The sequence below is a fragment of the Nyctibius grandis genome, chromosome 5, assembly GCF_013368605.1.
Source record: "Nyctibius grandis isolate bNycGra1 chromosome 5, bNycGra1.pri, whole genome shotgun sequence".
Classification (NCBI taxonomy): domain Eukaryota; kingdom Metazoa; phylum Chordata; class Aves; order Nyctibiiformes; family Nyctibiidae; genus Nyctibius; species Nyctibius grandis.
In genome coordinates, this window is record NC_090662.1 from 60,241,936 (window position 1) to 60,256,903 (window position 14,968).

Sequence of the window (14,968 nt, forward strand, 5' to 3'; positions counted from 1 at the left end):
GCATCCTTTATCTTTACATTTTCCATCTTCTCATATTCAGAAGTATATCATTACATTACCTATTACAAACCAGAGAACAATACAGTGGAATACCAAACAGCCTCTAGAGACATTCAACACTGCAAGGGGGCATTTTCAAAAGATACTGAAGAGTAGTTTGGGAAGGATGTGTAGCAGGGGAACTTTTTTGGAAGCAGACAGGTGTAGGGAGAGAGGAAGACAGCAGAAAAATACAAACGAGGATCAGAGACAACTGACATGAAAGGGGATTTCAGGCCAGGAAGCCTGAAAGCAAAATTTTTGGGTTTATTGAGAAAAAGTTATTGTTAAAAGTTTTCAGATCCTTTTTGCATAGTGCTAGGGTAATAGAAGCAATCCCTGAAACTGTTTTCTGTATATGGATTTCTAACAGCTGACATGAGCTTAAAATATCTTTTTATGTAGGAGCAGTTCAACTTCCCCCCAATATGTTCTCTAATTTCCTTCCTTCTATTTCACTGGGACTAAAATCAGCTTCTTCGAGGACAGTCCACCTCTTCCTCCTGCTGCCTCATCTCCTGCATCTCCAATAAGAGTCCTCTATAACGTCACCATTGATGTCACTAGCAGAGGGCTAAGATGGTAAATATAAGGCATGGGGTGAAAGAAGAATCGGTAGTGGGAACAAGTGAACTATCAAGAAACCAAGAGACTATTTTCGTGGCAATGCTTGTCTCCTTAGAGATGAAAAATGAGGAGGAGTCAGATGAAGGAAATCTCAGTGATTAGAAAGTGAAATGGGTTTAGACTTTTTATGTATTCAGTGAGATTTCAGTAACTCTTTACATTCATAATGAAGACATGAAATTGAAAACATGAAACTAAAGACAGTCTAGCTGTAAAATTGTATTTAGGTACGCATATAGGAAACGTATACAGAAAAAATACTGTTGAATTTTATTCCTTGCCTTTCACTATAAAAACATAGGAGAATGTGCTACTATTAATTGTGCATATAAAACAGGCTATAAATTTCTTTCTAAAAAGTCTGTGAAAAAAATGTTTGTGGTAATGCAGTGATGAGAAGATTCATTTTTACTCCTGCTAATGCAATAGGTCACCACAAAAGCTGCTGCATTAAAAAAAAAAATTAAAGAGCCAAAAGAATGGAAAAAGCTTAACTATACATAGGACTGCAGTCCCTTTGCATTTATCCTGAAGAGAAAAATTATCAACGAGCCTCAAATAAATTTGAGATATTTGTACTCCTATGAATATAGGGTCTGTCCCACAAACCTTGGAGTAATTGACACAAACATTTTAACATGGCCTCAGCAAACACTTATCTTAAAAAGCAGTGAATTTAATGCAGGAAATTACCACTCTGTTTTCTATATTGCTGCTTATCATCTCAGTTGTTGTCAATTTGACTGTATCACATACACGTTCTTGCTCTCACCACACGTGTGAAAAGCATAGGATAGAATCTAGCCAGAGGAAGGAATTAAACATAAATAATCGAACAAAATCATAAAAAAGCAAAGCAGTGACATTGCATCTGCATTAATTATACTACTTCTCATAACTCTCATACATCCCAAATTCTATATGTTGCCATCACTTGGTATTAACTGAACAACACATCATCAATCTGTCTCATATATTACCAGTTATATTATCAGCATCTGGAAAGCAAACAGCTCTGTTTCTAACTGCTGGATACATAATCACCTGGCAATAATCTCTATTAAACCAAGACATTATCTTCTCTAAACTGTTTGTTACTGTCTTTTTGGTGGAGATTATGACCTGTACATTTGAACCCTGTAAAACAAAACATATGAATACTTTTCATGTGCTTCAGTGTGAAGCCAGCTCATTAGCTTAAGTAGATAGTGGTGTTTTGAGGCAACTTATCTAACTTAACGAATATCCACACTTAGAATGTGAAAGGTATTTTTGTGTTTCTGGCAACAGGGAGATTTGAAATTTTTTTTTTTTATTGTAAAAGCTTGCCTTTTAGCAGGTTATTATAAATTAGGCTATTGGTCTTGACTTTCTATCCTAATCTTCAGCAAACCTTTTTTCTCTACATTTTGTTCATGATTACCATTACATTAGGAGAGCAACGACTGTAGGAAAAAGGCCAGTGATGAGGAAATGCATTTATTTAAATAATTACTTGTACTGTGTTAGGACCTAGAAACTCCAATGAGGTCTTCATTTTGCTGTGAGCTGTGATTTTAAAAACAGTCTTTGAAGAGCTTGATTTTGTTTTGTGAGAAGGCAAAAGGCAAGGGAAGGGAGCAAGTGACACAATTTTGATTAGCTTAATAAGGAGCAGAATTGTCTGTGGCTGCCAAACTCTACTTGCCTAAGTTACTCCTTACCGGCAAGTACTTAATTTCATTTCTAGGAACAAGAACACAATGAACAAGACTACTTCTTTTTCAGTCAGATTTTTTGTGCTGACAAAATGGTGGAAAACTAGCAGTGCTCTCAGTTAAAGTCATTCTAGCTTTGCAAAAGCAGCCCCCAAAGCTAGTCTTTACTTGTGCAGTCTAGTAAATGCCATGTGTATTTCCTACTTAGAAACTCAATTTCAGAGCTGCTCAGAACCTCAGCTATATCCCTTAAGAACAGAGAAAATGTATAGTTCAATTTTTAATAAGCAGCAGCAACCTGAAATTGGTGCAAGCTGCTTAGCTCTAGATAAAGCTACGGCAGTTAAACCACAGTTAAAACCCCAAAGAGAGAATGACTGAGAATCAGGAGCACATCCAAGAAACCTGCAGCATTTAATTGATTCTCGTGATACGCTGTAAGCAAGGTATGACTACAGTCATATGAAACTTAAGAAATCTTCATTTTGTTTTCTCAGTCTTCCTTTTCTTTGAAAACAAAACTAATTTTGTTGTTCATATTTCCCATGCTGGAGGCTTGGCTACCTGCGGTGCATTGCAGTAAAATTCAAAGCTAGCTTCTTTAACGAATCAGAAGATGGGTTATAACCAAGGCCATCATATTTCCCTGTGGTAACTTTTGAAACGGATCTAGCAGCTTACTCTCACCTTTCTCTGGCACCAGCTGCAGCCAAAAAGGTACTCCAGAATACAGGTTCCCCTGCCTTAATACTAGAAGTGCCATAGCAAAGCACTTGAATTTTACTTCCTTTTAAACTTCCCTGCCCCCTAGAAAAAAAAGACTGTGGGCACCGGAGTTAGCCCACAGGCATGGTACAGAGATGGTGGTTTTTTTATTGATTATGTCTAAAGAGGAGACTGCTCTGCCTCTATTTTTTGTTCCAGCATCTTCAGTGATTGCTCTGTAAAAATAGCCCTGAGTCTGCCAGTAGGCATCTTTTTGAAGGGGAGAATAGACTTAAAGCATGGGCTTTGGAATAGAGCTGCAGAGAGAAGTCATTCTCTCAGCTGCATTTATAAATCCAATTTTTTCATGTACCAGTACACTAAAGAAACAATTCTGCGTTTAAGTATCTTATTTCTACCCACTTCAAGTGAGAGCAAGTCAGACCCGCAGCCTTTCCTGTAATGTTCTACTCAGACTAGCACGGATGAATTATGGTAGTCAGACCACTGGCCTGTTCTTCCAAGCTTTCTCCAAGAGTAGACAAGTTTGGTGCTTAAGTGCTGTTCTCTTCAAGTTAGGCAGTGACAGTAAGGCTTTTTTTTCATCTCTGAGATGTCTAGAGCAACTTGACTTTTCTCTGGCTTAAACCAGGTTTGGCTCCTGAAACTCGTACTCTAAATGAACCTGCTGTCTTACCATGCTCCTTGACCAGGATATGCTCTGGTTTTCTGTTCTTTTAAAAGTTGTCAGGGATTTGTTAAAAGTTTTGGCTTTATCAGGACAATCTGTGAGATTTGAGTGTGTAATTTTTTCTTAATTCATTTTCCCAGCTCATGAGACATTAAGCATGCTGAAGTCTCTTAAGATGGTGAGTATCAAGTTCACTGTCCCTTGTCTAACATGTACCAAAGCTGCTCGTGGCTTTGGGAGCAAGAAAAAAAAGTTTGAAACACTCAGGCCCTAACTAGCAGGCTGCACTGCAGTAGTGCAACAATAAGAGAACTGCATGAAGTAAAATGATATTGCTTTTAGCTTCCCTGTGTTCCCTCACTGGCATCCAGCTCATTTCTAAGCTATGTCAGAGCAATTTCTATGGGTTTGTTTTCCTTGATGTCAGAGTAGCAGCTGAGCAATTAATTCTTTTTTATTTCATTTTGGAAATGAAAAAAGGCAAGTAACAAACCCTTCAACTACATTACAGGCAGTTTTTGCAAGCTGAGTAGTCAGATTTATTTCTGTTTAGATAAAACAGAATGTATTTCTTCTGAGGTACAGCAATGAAAACAGAAAATAAGTGATTTTTAAACATTAACTGCCTGACAATGTAAGTGCAATGAACTGCTCTGCAACTTGTACTATGAAGCTTTTAGAAAAATTCCCAGGTACCTTTGAGAGACAGAACTGTGAAAGATGTGTCTAAACAGCCAAATGCTTCTGTCCACAGTGTTGGGGACAAAGATGCATTTTCAGATCACATCCACAGTGCTGTGCTTCTCTGAGAAAGACTCTCCTCAGATAACTCTTTTGGTAACTCGTTTGTCTTTTTTAAAAAAAAAAAAAGTCTAAAATGACTGTTGGGAAATACTTCACAGCACAGAGACTGAGCCAAACCTTCATTTAGCATTAACAGATCTGTTAAATGTACAGATCTGGTCTGCAGAAAGCATTCATTTGGCCTGCTGACGCGGGGAGCCCTGAACTGCTGCCACGTCAGGGCAAGTTTGCCGAGCCCCATATTGCACTGCGCAGACGAGCCAGTTAGGATCCAGATGCAGCACCATCACATCCACAGAAAGCTGTCTCAGGGCTAAAGAGCCCAGCTTTCTCAGTGCAATCTCCTATGCACAGCTCTACCTCTTCTGGCTATGAGCTGGCTCACGCAGTGTGGGGTGTGAGGAAGCAATTAGAACAGTAAATAAAATCCAGATGTAAGTACCAGTGAGATATGTCTCTGTAATCTCTGTCGCTGCTTTAATGAGTTTTTGCTACACAAATTGCAGGCTGTTGGAACAGGCCTGGCTCCTAAAATATATTTGATGCCATGGATCATGCAAAGTCACCACTAGCTAAGGATCTTACAGTCACAGAGGCTTTAGATCACTGAACATGGATAAATCCTGTTCTCCTCTCTCTTTTTCCCTCCAGTGGGCTGGCATTAGGGTTGTATGAACAATTTCCCCCAGCTGTTTCAGCAGGCAGAACGAAAGTACTTTCCTTTGTCTGATCCAAACCAAGTTTTTTCAATTAAAAAAAAAAAGTTCAATCCAAACAAAAATATTTTTCCCTTGTTTCAGGCATCTTTAACCAAAAATAAAGCAAAGGAAGTGAACGACTATGAACCTTACCAAATATGTGTAAAGCAGCAGCTTGCCAAAAAATGAGAGATGCAGTAGTTTTAAATCTGTCATGGGTGCCTATTTTTTTTAAGAGAATGCTTTAACTATCTGCTTAGAGAAGATTGCAATATAACTCTTTTATCACTATGAATGCTGCTTACTTTGAATTAAATACTTAAATGTTCACGACTACAACACAGGTACCCCACTTCCCAGATGAGTGCCTAGCAATTCGTCCCCAGACTTTGGCTCAATGAATATTTCAATCATCCCATGCAAAGTAGAAAAGCTACAACAGGAAATTTCTGAAAGATGTTTGTGTGAATCTCGTAAAGCCCCTCCCTCGCATCCAGGATTTCCTTGTGGGTCTGGTAGTTAGGAAAGGTAGGTTTAGGTCTTCTCAGATAAAAAAATGGATTTTTCATTTCTTGGATGATCCTGGGGGCAAATGGAAGAAACGAATTCCTTCACATTCCACCCCCCAGCAAACTCAATGTTAATTCTCAAGTTGTTTTGGAAAGACTAAATAAATTACTGAACAAGAAAGTCACCAAACCTTTCTCTCTTTACTTACTAGACAACAAGAAAAGTCACCAAAAAGTACCCAGGAACTAACATTTGTAGTTTATACCATTGCTAAGATTAATTTAATTACGTGTGGGAAAACCAGTAATTCATGCCAGCAGACATCCAGCTTTGTGTTCAAATAATATGAGTATCATAAAGAGTAACTTTTTATTCCTGGTCATGGATAGGCAGGTCATGGCAGGCCCATCTTGCCCATCACAATACCAGCTACAGTTTGTGGTTGGTTTCAGCTAACGCTCATCTCTCAGGCAAAAGGATATGACCCTTTCTTACTCCTGTGGATTATGGTCAATGACTTCTGCTTTATTTGAACACATGGACATTCAGCTTTTGTTAGCGTCTGTGATGTGCACACCACCAATCTCCAATGTTAACCAGACTGTTACAAAGACTATGCTTCTGTTTTGTCTCAAAGAGGTGTGAACAAACTGATTTGGCACTTACTACCTCAGAACTGGAGCCTCTTTATTATGGTTTCTAACCCTCTGCCCATTAGACAGCTTCACATGGTCAGGTTGCTGATTCAGGTGGGTAATTTGGGCAGAAAGCCACTTAGTTCAGCAATCCAGGGAGCTTTGCCTTCCTTCTTTATGAGTAAAGGCAAATTGATGGCTTTTTGACCTTTTTGTTAACACAAAGTATACTGCTGGAGAACTTAAGCTATGGTACAGTGCAGAGAGTTTACATTTTTGTCTGTTGAGACCAGGGCAGGTGACTCTGCATGCTTCAGAAGTTACCAGGAGTCTCTGCTGAAGCCCCACTAATGCTTGTACCTGCAACAACTACAAGGGCTGTTTGAGCATGGTGCCTGCCTTCAGGGCCCACGTAGGGAGCAGTGGTAAAGCAGTAGGTGATGGCAGTATAGCAGCTAGAGGGAAGGAGGCAATGCTGGTGAGGTCCTTGACCAGAGAAGGGAGGGCCCTGCATGGGCGAGATGGCGGAGTGCTATTTACAAGCACTTTCACACTCCCGGCTTGTGATAAACAAATGAACCTGTGTTTCTCACAAGTGGGGAGCATGTGGATGTACTTGAAAATAGCATCTGAGGCTTCACGTGCAGCAGGAGGCTGACAGCGACTGCCCCAAAGCCTACCGCAAGCACTCGGTGAGGCTCCGATAGCACCCGTTCTGTTTGCACTCCCGTTTGCTGCACAGTTTGCAGAGCAGTGGGTCTACCCAGCTCCTCCTGAAGCCTCTGGTTTAAGAGGAGACCTTTTCTAACGAGAGGGGCAAAAGATGCTTCTTTGGCGGGAGCTCTTGCATCTCTTTGAAACAACTTCCTATTCTCCCACAGTTATTTGCTTCTTGTTCCCAGAAGAGGATATTGCCCTGCAGGACAAATGCCTGACTATCTTCAGATCACTAGATATTTTTTCCCAATACTACAAAATACACCCCTCTCCTGCTTTGTCATATACCCCACATTCTGTTAACAAGGGTATGCTCACCACCATAAACCCATTTTTTTTTTTTTTTGCTTTGCCTATGGTTGTTTTCAAATGCCCCACTTTGCTGGCTTGTGTGCCTGCCTTCAACTGAAAACAAACACACTTCAATCTGATAGCCCACTAATCTTCCACTGCAGCACTGTCCACTGAGTCCCAGAGAGATAATAGTACTTCTCACATTTTTCGTTTATGCTGAGTACACTTTGCCAAAATTATCTCCTGCCAAACCATGGAATTTGTAAGAACCATGGGTTGTTCTAAGTGCAAGCAATTGTCTTGGCTTATTTTGTTTTTTTTCACAACATAAATAGCTTTGTACGTGGAGGTTTTTTTTGTGTGGACTCTGCCTTTTACATTCTCTCTGATATCTTTTCTTACAGCTTTTTGAATTTTCTAGAAGAGGAATGCCCAACCTTTTCTTCGCAAAGAGACATTAACTTTATGACTACCTATTGCATATATAAAAAGTGTAACAGAGCAGTTTCTGCTCCAGTGCTCCACAGATGTATGTTTAAGCCTGTCTAGATCCTTCTCTCAGACCACATAAAATTAACATCTCAAGTATATTGTCCACAAGCTGTTGTATGGACTGCCAAACTGCTGTTTGGCAAAGTCTTCTCTTTCCAGCCATTAGTTTTGGTTCTCTAGTGGCTGTCTTTTTCTCGGCCTTGAAACTTTGTTACTGCTTGATTTTTCATTAAGGACATCAGAAGACAGCAAGAAGTAGGTGAAAACATGGTTTGCCTCTTCAAACCATTTGCAGCCTATCCTAGGATCGCCCAGACTTTCCATCTTTGTACAAATGTAATACCTTTCAAATTTCTGTTACATGGTTTCATAACTGAGTTTTACTGTTTGAGTTAACAGAAAGCTATTTAACACCTCTGGTGCTTCAAACCCAGCTATTGTCAGAAAATAAATGTCTGTTCTGATTGCCTTCCTTTTTCTGGCATCCATTCTTTGCAGCAACAAAGTTCTGTTTAAAACCTTTCCAACTGTCTTCCATAATTCCAGAAAAAAAAATCATCTCAGACGAGGCTTTTAACTGTACCATTTTTACATTTGGGATATTTTTAAATTTCACTTAACTCCTAGTACTATTGTTGCTCAGCAATCATTTAAAGTCTAATACAGGTCTGCTTCGTTGAGTCTCTGATTAGAATTGCATACCCAGAGCTGCTGCACAAGAAAAGCGACATAATTGTTTCAGGTGTCTGGGCCAGAGCTTCTTAACTCACTGCAAAATCAGGGTCAGAGAGCATCAGAAAGCATGGCAGAATACCATGCCATCCCCCCAGGTGTTACCCAAATTTTGAATCACCCAAGTCGAACGCACCAAGCCCTAGTACTTTCAGCTTTGCACACTGTTTAAAACACACCTTTTGTTCTTTTTGAGAAGACTTGCAGGAAAACAAAGCGAGCAGTAAACTTTTCCAAGTCCATCCCCTCCCAGCCCTGCAAGCCTAAAACTATGTGCCTAATTATCCAAAACCGGGAATAAACGGACCCTGATTTTTCAAGAGCGGTCTGCAGCCATCTGCTCACCCTTGTGTGGTGTGAACGCCATGGTCATCTCTGCAGTGCAGGTCTCTGGCTGTGCCCCAGTGGTGAGGTTGGTGCAACCTGTAGTGTCCTGAACAATCTGGTCCCTCAGATGTCGAGATCAGAGCACACCCTGGCTCCTTCCCTGCCTGGGCATACAAAGGGACCATGAACACTAGTTCTCATCTGAACATACAGCTGGGGCAGGGGTCTGGGCACACAAAGCAGGGTTACAAACTACACCGTGGAGCCCACCTGCCCCAGCTTTGACAAAAACGCTGAATTCAAGCACCACCAGCACTCCCGAAAGCCACGCACTCTGTTGAAAATCCACAGAAGAATTTAGGACCCCAACTTTAAAGCATTTAATCTTTAAAAACCTCGACATTTTCACAGCAGGCTTGCTTCCCTGTGTGTAGAAGGTGACAACCCTCATCTCCTTTGGGAGACAAAGTTCAGGAGGGTCCTGCACGGAAGCTGTAGTTAACCTTTCACGTACAATCTGTTTTTCTTTCAGGAGGTTTATAGAGCTTCTTGGCATGGCAAAAGCTTGGCTGATAGCATATTTGCCTGCTTAACTGTCTCTGGTATCAAAGAAAATGATTGTTGGGGGAGGGAAGAGGAGGAAGATGGAAGGGCAGAGAGGAAGGAGATGAGTTCAGTGAAAGTGAATGATAAAAGCAGCATTTCCTGGTATCAGATATTCTGTTGGAGAATTTTGGGTGGGTAGGCCAGCGTGTACGTTACTGTGATAAAGTACTAGCATGAGAACTAGAGTCCAGTGAAGAATGAGAGCCACCCAAACCACAGGAGAGGAAAAGAATCTGCACCTATGACATTTCTCAGATGGAGCTCTGCTTTACAGGGGTTATACTCATCAGCTTCACATCAGTTTCCAATGTGAGAAAGCCAGAAGGCATCAACTAGCATATACGTATTGTTATCCAACTGGAAGACCTTTGGATGTGTTTTCTGCTGCAGCTATAGCTTGAGAGTCCTGAATGAAAATGACTACCCAAATTTAAGATGCCTTAAGCTTTTTCAAAATGTATAGATTTGTACAGACATTTCATGTCTTTCCATACTGGGGGGATATTGCCTCATCTTTGTATAAGTAGTGGAAGAAAGAGGAAAAGAGAGAAGAATTAAAAACCTGTCTCAGATGGGGTATCTGGCAGAACACATGCAGCCATTGTCAAAGGACAAAATGTATCTACCTTTAAATCCGTTCATTAAGCAATTCAAATTCCCCACTGTATCAACTGTTTAGTACTACAAGCAATTACTACACTGGCCTTTCTATTATCTCTGAGCTCTGTTTCTTTCAGCAACGTAATTATTGAAGGTATTTTTTTTTTTCACTTGCATATTCTCAAATCAAGAGATAAATTTAAACCTTTTTTTTAAAATCCCTTGCCATGTTTGCTGACTCTGCTTTGTAATCTTTTGTGGGATATAGCATATTAGGCTACTGGAGAAATAGCTTAGAGAGACAATCTCTGAAAAAAAATCTGGCTTTCTCAAAGAAAGCCCTGGTTAGCAGTGCCTGAAGAACAATACAGTATATGCCTACAATGAGAAGCTGAAGTAAATCAGCAGTCAAGAAGGAAATAGTAGTACAGATCTGTCTAAACTGCGAGTGCAGGGACTCATATGACATCAGCTTGTGCAGCCCAGAATTACATTACAGCTATTAGAAGAAAGTGCACTCTGGATCACCTGAAGGAATCTCTCACATGACAAATAAGGCTATCTCCCCATACAGACCTCGTACTACTAAAGTGCCCTTAATTTGAATGTAGCTATAAGTCACATGCAAATCTGCATTTTGTGCTTCAGTAGCCAGAGTATGACATGAACACAACCAAACTGTACCACAGAAGATGCTACTGCAATTGTGCATACACTGAAAGGGCATGCCCCAGGCTCGGAGCTGCCAATGGAAGGTCTGAGAAACTCCTTGAACTGGAATATTCTGCACGTCAGTCATGATGAGCAAGTTGTATCTGTTTGGATAGCTGTGTTGTCAGAAATCTGCCATGAAAAAGTGACCGAGAGAAACTAGTAAGGGAGGGGAGCCACAATGACAGACATTTCCTACCATTTAAAGAAAAGAAGGAAAAAATATTACCATATGCTGTATGGCTCTTGGATTTCTGCAGATGGTACCTTCTGTTGCACAGTTGAAGAGAAAAATGGATTTTACTCAATTTTTACATAGGTCCTACAAAATTTACACAGATCCTTTGTATACCAAGTAGGTATGTTTACTCCTCTATTTAATTTACCATACTTTCTCTGTGTATCTACCAGCTGCACATTGTGTTTTATACTGTACCGCGGTGAGACAGGACGATGCTGTGGGGCAGCCTCTGGATATACGTACGGCTCTTTAGTCTTTTTATGCAAGCAGCTTCCAATGACTCTTACTTGGGGAGAGTTTTCCATGCAGGCTGGAAATCTCTCTCTACTGTTCCTTCTCCACATGGCTCTGAGTTTGCTAATGATCACATTTAAGACCATTTGGTGCCAGCAGATAACTTCTAGGGCTGCTCAGTGAATATGCTGTATCAGTGTGGGATGAGTGGGTGGAATGTTTTCTACTGTTTTACTTTTTATGGGAAAATAGAACTAATCTGGTGGTTTTAACAGTTGTGCTGTCACTGGTATGGCCTCAGTGATAAAGAAGAAATTGTTCAGTCTTGACAAGATCTTCACCAGCAACAGCAAGATTGCTCATTAGATTTCACAGCATACACACTTCAACTATGTTCTGTGCATCTGTGGTACTGTCAACTGTTTAGGATATTTTATATATATATACACACTCATTTTCTTTGACTTCAAGCTTTGATGCTTGTGGCTTAGTTTATAAACAAACAGGATCCTGAATCTTTACAATTTACTTCATTGCTAATGCATAATCCTCAGTGCTCTGACTGAGACCTAGTGCGTTGATGAGTCGCCCTATTAAGAACCACAACATTATAATTAGAATGACTTCTTTGCAAGAGTCTGTGTAAAATCAGTTTTAGTGGTTGATTTTACTTCATTATTTTCAAACTAAAATGGGCATTTGTTTTCATGCCAAATGTTTCTGTAAATCACCTGTATTATGATGTATTAAAGCATTTATAATTTGATAGTCAGAATTAAGAGCAGCCAGATAACCAACAAAAAGTTTCCATGTCACTCCACAGTGCATTATATTAATTAGCAAGAAAATGTATTTTGCATTTTTCAGTAATAACAGGTCCGCTAAGTCTATGAGAAAGTTTCTGTATTAATTCTGGGTGTTCTGCCTCCAGATTTCTCTCAAGCCACGTATGCAATGGCAGCCAACATTCAGGGCTAACTGTGAATGTACAAGAAACGTTCCATTTTACAAACGCTTTCAGTGAGGGCCTTGGAATTACCTACTCAAAAGGACAGAACAAACATGAGAGGCATGATATCTTCCTCTCATGTCATGAGTCAGAACTTAACATTGAAATATTTTCTCAAAAATAGTTTCACAGCTATTGTCTAGAGGAGCAGCAGAAAATATTTTCTTCAGAATATAATATAAAGCATATTCTGTGATCCCATGAGCACATACAGATCTTATAATGAATGTTTTCAGGGAAAAAAAACAGCTCTCAATGACTTTCACCTTCTCATGGGATTCAGCTGACCTACAGTCTTTAAGCCAGTTACCAACACATGGCCTACGTGCCACTAAACTTTACAACAAAGTTATTTTTCCTAAAGCTTCTGGACAGGTTCATTGCTCTCTTTCTGACATAAAAAAAAGAATTGAATCAGCTGTCATCCCTGTTGTCTGACCAAGACTCACTTGTTTGTTTCACAAGATCACAGGATGATGAATCATGAAGAAATGTGAGGCCTGTGTTCAGAAGCTTCAGATTAATTTGCAATAATTTGATCACTTCAGCTCACTTCCTAGACCATTGATCGTAAAATCCCAAAGAACTGACGTCATGCAAGTGCTTATTCTTATTTTTCTCATACTGAGGTCTTTGCTGATTTAGACCTCCTTTGGAGATACATGAGGAAATCCTTTTCCAGCTAATCAGACACCATATTAGAACACCATAACAGCAATACTGGTTCAACAGCTAATGAAAAATAAGGCAAAGTGATTCATAAAGGGCTTTTATCACGTGGATGCTAGGTTGTCAGCCCTGTGGAAAACATCTATTCTATTGCTGAATTGGGTTAAAGTTTTATTTTTTGCTTTTATTTATTTTATTTATTTATTTTACTTATTTGTCATGACAAGTCAATTTTTTAATAGTTTTGGTGGTCAGGAGCTTCTAGCAACAAACCAGTTGCTGATCCTATCAAAAAGGTTGTCTGAGAGCATCTTAATCCATCATAAATGGATAAAGAGTTTTCCTTGTCTTGACAGTGGCATACTGATACTCGATTATAAAATAAACTTCAACACTTGTAAAGTATTAAAAAAAACAGCAATCAAAATGTAAAACCAATATGTTTTCAGAAGTGTTCTACCACTCATGTTTTATAGTTGTGTTTGATTTATTTATTATTGTTCTTACTGAGCTACTGAGAGGTAAAATTGCTAAGAGATTCCTATCTTCTAAACTGTATTTACAATTTTCTCATGACAGAGACCCTCATTGTCCTCCTGGACATAAGCTTTGCACAGTGCTGTCCTGAATCAAATGTAATGAAGCCATCAGGGTCTTCCTGACTGTAACTAAGTTACAAGAAGAGAAGTCTCCATTCTCTGTAAACACGGTCCATTTAGCGGTAGAATAAGACATTCTAATCAAGGAGAATTTAGTTATCTTAAATACAGCTGTTTTATAATTTTTTTTTTTATTCAGTAATAAAAGAAAATCTCAGGGAGTGCTAAGTCATTCTCAACTTCATCAGAATTCACTGAAAATAGCCTTTTTGCTCTAGTGCCTTTATTCAGAAAGAACCGAGAGCGCTGGCATGATAAACTGCTCCTATTGCCTTCATGTCACCAGCACTTAATTTTGCCAAATTGATTTATCTTGAGAAACTGTAACAATTACCTGAATACGTTTCCTTTATTGTTATGGATTGCGAAGGCAGGTTGGAAAGTGGCGTGTCCCACTGCTGCACTATTTTTAAATTTTTTTGTTGTTGTTTACTCTTTTGTCAGTATTACTACTTGTAGGTAATTTTTTGGAAACAGGGCTCTTTTTTAGACTGTACAGCAGCCTGAATACATTTCAAGCCTTTCTGACTTTGCTGAATTGTACCGTAACTGACAAGACTTACATGATTTCCCTTTATTAAGCAAGTAGATGGCCTTCAAGTAATTTATCTAGCCAAGCCAGAAGATTCAGTGTCCTAAATTACTGAATACATGGAGGTTTATTGCAAAATCCTGTTCTGATCAGACAACAATACTCATTTACCTGCTTATTTTTAACAAAATTGCGCAAAATTCTCTATTTATAGCACTGGCATTAGAGCAAGTCAGTAATATATGAGGGGATAAATATTCATTTTCATCTCATTTAATATATTTGACTTTTCCTCCATGGGGTCAGTGTCTCTGGCTGGCAGTCTGTCTTGCAATTTTTTTCCAGTCACACATTTCACACCACATAAACATCTAAATGATCTTAACGTGCATCAGCAGAGAATCCTGAGGAGGAGACTTGGGTCATTCACAGTGCCACCTGGGTTCACTTAGTATGAAGAAATGAATGCTTAACAGACACTGTGTATGTAGGGGGGAGGGAGTGATATCATTATAATACAATACAATACCATATGGTTTAACAGCAGGTCAAGCTTTATCATCCTGTTCATGATACAACAACATATTTTTTGATAACAGAGTGATCATATTAGTGAGGAAATGAGACTCCTCCAAGTTTAAGAACTTAGAATGCAGAGCCCATTCTGAATGCACAGAATAAGCATAAAATTAAGATTATAGCCATGTAAACTCTATATTCCTGATCAGTTAAAGTAGCT